This window comes from Ischnura elegans, chromosome 5 (assembly GCF_921293095.1).
Source record: "Ischnura elegans chromosome 5, ioIscEleg1.1, whole genome shotgun sequence".
NCBI classification, from domain to species: Eukaryota; Metazoa; Arthropoda; class Insecta; order Odonata; family Coenagrionidae; genus Ischnura; species Ischnura elegans.
Genome location: NC_060250.1, coordinates 136676911 through 136682910, shown reverse-complemented (window position 1 = coordinate 136682910; position 6000 = coordinate 136676911).

Below are 6000 nucleotides of genomic sequence, written 5' to 3'. Positions count from 1 at the left end.
TTTATGACAAATGTTTTATAGCGATAATTTTCGTATGAATTCATAATTAGCAAGACTCCCATCAATCACATATATTCAACATAATATTTGTGATTGAACGAAGTAAATAATCACAGACTCTCTAAAAGAAAAATATTTTATATGAGATTTTTTCTTTCTCTTTAGATATAAAATAATTTATCAGAGTCGATTTATGTTTCATTGTTTGAAATAACATTGAATTTGGATAAAACGGTGGAAAAAATATTTTTTCAAGTTGCAGAATTTTTATTTTCATTATCATGCAATATTTTAGGGAGAGAAGGGGAGTATACTCAGTGTAGTATGATCGATATAGGTAGAAATCCACGCCACGATATGCCATCTCCCATCAAAACCCATGCACTGCCTCGTCCCAGTCATCCCTCAGCCAAGAACGTCCACGATTCCAACCCCACTCCTCCACCCTGCCCCACAGGCTTCATCAGGGGGGGTAGATTCCGAGGGTAGTTTCAGGGCATGCAGATAGAGGGGAGATCCGACAGCAGGGCGTACAGCTTACCCCTGTCTGGGGCAGGAAAAGGTCGTGTGGAGGTTCGGAGATTGAGAAGTTGGCTCTTTGAGTGGAGTGGAGGAACGCTGATAAAGGCGAGGCATGCCGATGACAGAGCCGACTAATTTTCATTCAGCGGGGCAGGCCAAGAGTGGGATTTTGGCGGTCGCGGCTCAACTGATAAAATCAACAATCCGCTCCGATGTGAACCTCAAAATATGGCAATAAAAAACAGAAGGTAGATATAAATCAATAATCAGTAAGTTCAACGTTGCCCTCTAATTTTTATCACCCATCAACTATCGTTGTGGATTGAGTATGTATTCAGTTGTCCCAATACCCAACGAAGGCCTTTCATTTTCTTAAGGCAAAAAATTACCTTCTTACAAATTGTTTTATAAAGTGTCTACCAATTATTTATTTTGCTAATATTTTTACCTATCACTATTGCATTGGTTGGATACCCAGATAGCTTAAAATTTTCTATCAGCTGCCTAGAATATCTAGAATATAACCACTTATTCTCTTAAATAACGATTGGTTATGCACCAATGGTCATACTTAATTGTCCATGGTAAAAAACACTCCCCCAGAATATAATCGAGTTTTTTCCGCGTGGGTGTTGGATGAAAAGTTCTCGGGCTTTCCACCGGGTAATAAAATCCTCAGTTTCCCTGAGGGTGATGCCTCTGATGGACATCAAAACGTCGGCGGAGAAGGATTTTATTACCCGGTGGAAAGCCCGAGAACTTTTCATCCACTCCCCTAGAATATTTATGCAACTCAAACATGTAAGACTTGCGTATTTAACGTGTCTAGTTTATCCTCATCACTCACTTTCCGCGTTAACATTACCGCACTTCTTAGTGAAAGGCTCAAAATGAGATTCTTTATTAAATTATTGCCTCACTTTTGTTAAACACGACCCCTTTTTCCTTCCTCCTTCGTCACCAATATTAATACACTAAAATAACTATACAGAGTTATGTTTGTCAAAAAGAGGAAATATTATAAGAAGAATAAGCCTGTCTGCTCTGCGATAAAGACCGTCAGGGGATGATTAATATGACTAATAACTTATTTACCTATGATTAACACTCGAAATTCATTCGCGTGGAAGGAGGGCTTTTAAAAAGGGTGATATAAGTTATCCTAAAAAGATATTCTAAAAAAGAATGGAACCTTACAGCAATATGCTTTCCCATAACACTGAAGTGTGAAAACTAATTAATTAATACATGAATGCCTCTCACGTATGAGTGTTTGTCAAATAATTTACCATATCGAAAATGTCTGACCAAGTAGTAAGTTGATACTATGAAATCTTCTTGAGCAGCCATCAAGTTATAAAATTCTCAGACTGTACAAACTTTGGGCTGCGGGAAATTTTATCTTGCTCAATTCATCAGTGCAGAAGCATTGTTTTGGTGATTCCAAATCCAGTGTATGTAACAGCGATAATATGCTTGGGGTTTAGAATGGAGGTGAAAAGGGAGCAATTATCAATTAAGCGGTATGAAATTCATGGAAGCAAGCTTCGTGAAATCTTTGAAATGGAAATATCTATGAAGCGGAGTTGCGACCGTAGTGGCATGGAATTACGCAAAGGAATCGTAGGCAGTTATTCCGAGTGACACCCGATGTCAGCGCAGTCTGGTGCTCGTTGGCAATGGCGTTGGGATTTTCATCGGTCCATTGAGGCTTTGTTTCAATTAAACTGTGGCCTTTGATGATCCAATCCCTCCAGGTCATTTACCACTCCACTCTTTGTGTATTTAGATTCTACCCTTTCCCAAAATGTGAATGTTTACATTCCAGATTGTTATTCCGAAAGATTTCTACCGTGCGAGTTTGCACAGAAAGCTCTACGTAACATTCACGGGGGAATGATATGTCATGTGAAAATCGTTTTTAGAAAAAAAATGGGAAGCAAACCTTTAATATTCGCAATTTAGTTGCGATAAAATCGATTAATTTAATTTTTATGCTGGAAGAGAAAATTTCATTATTTACACAGAATTCATAATAATGAAGGACCGATAAATGAATTCATTATTCACGGAGATGAATATTGAATGTTTGTAGCACAAAAATATATTCTGATTTTCAATGGTTAGTCTCACAAGCCGGTGAGTAATATTTTCCTGGCAGGTAACAATACCATGCCACACTTTTCATCATACATAGAAATATATTTGACTCATTAAATCTAAAATCTGTTTTTCGCACTAGGCAAGATAAAGTTTTATTTTATCCGGCAATACAAATTCATCATCACTTACCTTTAGAGCCTGCTTTTCTACGGCAGCGAGGCATGATCGGCAAAAGCAGAGAAAAAGGTAAGAACCGCTGAAAATTGGTTTTACTAAAGAATGGTTGAAATGAACCCAATTGTGAAGAAGTAAGGACAGGAAAAGGAGTGAGACAAGGGTGTATACTTTCCCCCGTAATTTTTATTTTTTTATATAGGTACCTAAACCCGTCGATAAAATCAAAAAGAAGGCTTTTAGTGCCAATGTCGACGGGAAAGGAATTAGCACGCTATGATTTTCTGACTACATAGCAGTAATAGTGAAGACAGAGAATGATTCAAAAAACACCACAAACATGACCGACCGTGGAAAGCCCAACCTCTTTGCACGTATAAGTAACTCATCTCTGTAACCTCTCAACTTCCGCTGCGCAATACTCCTCCTTCTCCAAGCCCTTGGTTTGTTTCCATGTATATTTGAGGAGATTTTGGTGAGCATAATTCTTTGCCAACACGCATGACGACAATTGGATATTGGACATTATCCGAGCATTACGCGAGGCTGGGAGCTGCCAGAGACTCGGAGGCTGCGCGGTAGACCTTGATTGCTTGAGCAATTGAGAATAGATATCTTTAGAAGCGACATGGAGAAAATTACCCTAGAGCCTCAGTATATGCTCGACAGAAATGTTATATATGCCCGACAGAAGCGATAAATTAAGAGTTATTTTTCCGAAGGGATAGATATGGGTTTTTGCCCGCGAACCATAAAGGATTTTAATATATGCTAGTTGTTATTTCGTTAGAGGATTTGCTTTTTACGCGTAGACGGCTGGTGTCCTTACACCCCTCGCCACACGCATTTTTTAGATCTTGCGGAATAGTATGTACATGTATATGTCTTTAAGATGTAGCATATCTGCCAAAGTTCCAATTGAAGCGTCTCCATGAAGGAGTATTTATTTATAAGGTTTAGTTGGATGGGGCTCGGTCTCTTACTGACTTACAATTAGTCTTCTTGTGCGCTAATCTGCTCGCCGCTCGACTCCTCATCCAGGAACAGCGCTATACGCCAATCTTCTGTCGACGAGATTTTGGTCCGCAGCTCTAATCTGCCCAAGACCACCGAGAGAATTTCTCCTGCTCTGCCCCGCATCTTTGTAATCGGCATGTAAGCTCGACTTGTTCTTTTTGTTAAATAAACGGATGTAACCCAAGTATTGAGTGTTTTTTAATGTGATCAACCCTCTCATGCAAGACAGTCTTGAGTCTACAAACCCCCAGTCGGAACTCTTAACGGTACAGCACATAATAACTCCCCTTGGTGTCTCATGCTGTACTCATTTAAAAACAGTAGATATGCCATTCAATGACGAACATCATTTATTAGTTATTTTTTCAATTACAGTTTCTTTTTTATACAAAAGTCAATTAAAACTCTCCTTATGACTTTACCCGTGAACTGGATTATGCCGCAAATATATACAAATTCTTTTATAAACCAAAACATCTTCTCTTAATATATGAATATTTTTCGTAATGGCAACTTCGGTCCGTTATACGGAAAATCGGTCCATATCATTTTTTATGGATATCACGTGACTTTTATGGCTTTATGGAATTTTACGTTGAGTACTTTTTCATAGTAACATTTAATCGCTTCCAATTCATTAAAAAAATTATTTTACCAATTATAAATTACTATACTCCGTAGCACAAATTGTCCACCTTATAACCTACTCTTGCGGAAAAAATCCGTCAAAAATAGGTGAAAAAAATTGAATTGATCGTTTAAAGAGTACAAAATGATATTATCAAAACTTCTTAGTTTCATCAACAATGAAAATGCGGTCCTTGGTGACGAGATAATTTTTTTCCAAATCCAAGTGTAGGATGGCTCGTATATAAGTATGGAGAGAGGGAGTGGAGTGAATCAGGATTCGGCGATTGATTGGTTGGCAGCACATCACCCCATGGCTATTCCGTGATTCCGTGTGGAATTCTCATGTTGCAGCAACGAATGGACAATCGGAATAAACCCGTATGATGTTTTTGAACGTGGTATTTTTTTATCACCACCCAATGCTTCAATTTCATCGTCATGCCTCCATATTTTTTCTCCAATTCAACGAAGATTTACGTTTTGAATGGTGACCGAATGAGTTGTTGTCCCTCAGCTTGGTCACATTATGAGGTAACCTCGAGATTTAAAATAGGAATATGGTACATTGGACCGACTCTATGGCCATGCGTTCATATAACGATCCCTACCCCCTGAATGTCGATTGCCAAAATTATAGCTTCATTCTTTCTAATCTTCTGGGAACGAGGACAAGGACAGCGATAGTGCTTCACTTTGTGACGTGAATACCAAACGGATAGCTGTATAAGAATACTAGTCGTTCACTCTCAGTTTATTGAAAGCATGCAAAGCACTAAAAACTCCTCTTTCAATTATATGTCGATCATAGATGGACCAGATGTAACGTTAGAAGTTTTTTAGGTAATTTAGAAAATGAAATTACAAGTTTTAAAATTAAATTTATTCAGAGAAAATAAATGTTCGCACCATAAAATTGGCGTTTAAAATTAAATAATTCGAGAAATATGGAATTTAAGCTGGAACTTAAAGCTTCTATCGTTCAAATATGGTTTTTCAGTTTCCTACGGGCTAGACAAATTTTCGGCTATCTGCCGGCAGGAGGAAACCTAATTCAAATTATTAGCAAATTATTGATAAGGAAATTCATGAAAGATATTGTTTACGGCATATTTTCCGCGATAGGTTCTTTTACGATTAATAAAATATATTTAAAGGATGTAATTATTTCATCAATATAGTCAACTAAAGTTTCGTCTTCGTTTTTCTGTCACAATTGCAAAATAGCAGCCTCCAATACTTAAGACTGCAAATCCGCCCTCGATTCATTAGTTCTTATTAAAACATTACCCATCATTATTAGTGACCCATAGTTTAAGGCAGTTTAATGGCTCTCTAAAAGGGTTTTATAAGAGGGTTTGCGACTTAAACTTTTCTAGGACTGCTAAACCTAGATAAAAACTTAAATTGCAAGTGGAATTTGGTGTTGTGGTGCGATGTCTTAAGTCATGCGCTTTTAATTCTGTAATTTAATTTCCAGCGTTAATTTTGATTTCCACGTCAATGATGAAATGCATTTCTCGCTATAAGAATCGCACGCCTCCGTCCATTTATAAA